A 1,696-nucleotide genomic window follows, 5' to 3' on the forward strand; every position below is an offset into this window, starting at 1 on the left:
TCATTGGTGAACAAGGGAGGTTCATCTTCCCAAGTCTCAATACCAAATAATTTGGCATTCAGCTTCATAATTGCACCAAGGTACTTGGCAACTTGCTCTTCAGTAACATCCTCATTTTCTTCAGAAGAGGAATACTCATCAGAGCTCATGAAGGGCATAAGGAGGTTTAATGGAATCTCTATGGTCTCTAGATGAGTCTCAGATTCCTTTGGTTCCTCAAGGGGAAACTCCTTATTGATCACTGGACGTCTCAGGAGGTCTTCCTCACTGGGATTTACGTCCTCAACCTCCCTTACAGGTTTGGCCATGGTGGTAATGTCAATGGCCTTGCACTCTCCTTTTGGATTTTCTTCTGTATTACTTGGGAGAGTACTAGGAGGGATTTTAGTGATCCTTTTACTCAGCTGGCCCACTTGTGCCTCCAAATTTCTAATGGAGGACCTTGTTTCATTCATGAAACTTACAATGGCCTTAGATAGATCAGAGACTAAATTTGCTAAGCTAGATGGATTCTGCTCAGAATTCTTTGTCTGTTGCTGAGTGGATGATGGAAAAGGTTTACTATTGTTAAACCTATTTCTTCCACCATTATTAAAGCCTTGTTGAGGCTTTTGTTGATCCTTCCATGAGAGATTTGGGTGATTTCTCCATGAGGGGTTAGAGGTATTTCCATAAGGTTCACACATGTAATTCACCTCTGCTATTGCAGGGTTTTCAGGATCATAAGCTTCTTCTTCAGAAGATGCCTCTTGAGTACTGTTGGATGCAGCTTGCATTCCATTCAGACTCTGAGAAATCATATTGACTTGCTGAGTCAATATTTTATTCTGAGTTAATATGGCATTCAGAGTATCAATTTCAAGAACTCCCTTCTTCATAGGCGTCCCATTACTCACAGGGTTCCTCTCAGAAGTGTACATGAACTGGTTATTAGCAACCATGTCAATGAGTTTTTGAGCTTCTGCAGGCGTTTTCTTTAGGTGAATGGATCCACCTGCAGAAGTATCCAATGACATCTTAGCTAATTCAGACAGACCATCATAGAATATATCCAGGATGGTCCATTCTGAAAGCATGTCAGAAGGACACTTTTTGGTCAGTCCGTTGTATCTCTCCCAAGCTTCATAGATGTATTCACCTTCTTTCTGTCTGAAGGTCTGAACATTCACTCTAAGCTTACTCAGCTTTTGAGGAGGAAAGAACTTGGCTAAGAAAGCCTTGACCAGCTTATCCCAAGAGTTCAGGCTATCCTTAGGTTGAGAGTCCAACCATATTCTAGCTCTGTCTCTCACAGCAAAAGGGAAAAGCATGAGCCTGTAGACTTCAGGATCTACTCCATTAGTCTTAACAGTATCACATATCTGCAAGAATTCAGTTAAGAACTAAAAAGGATCTTCAGATGGAAGTCCATGAAACTTGCAGTTCTGCTGCATCAGAGAAACTAATTGAGGTTTCAGCTCAAAATTGTTTGCTCCAATGGCAGGAATGGAGATGCTTCTTCCATGTAAATTAGAATTAGGTGCAGTAAAGTTGATGACAAGTCATCTTAGCCTATTTTAACTAGCCTTTTTCTTTTGTTTTCAATTGAATTATGCACTTTCTTGAGCCATAAGCAAGCCAATTGGGTAGATTTTCATGTTTCCTTTGATTTAATCAACCATGTATGAATTCATGCTATTTCATGAGGTTTTATGCT

The sequence above is a fragment of the Arachis ipaensis genome, chromosome B07, assembly GCF_000816755.2.
Source record: "Arachis ipaensis cultivar K30076 chromosome B07, Araip1.1, whole genome shotgun sequence".
NCBI classification, from domain to species: Eukaryota; Viridiplantae; Streptophyta; class Magnoliopsida; order Fabales; family Fabaceae; genus Arachis; species Arachis ipaensis.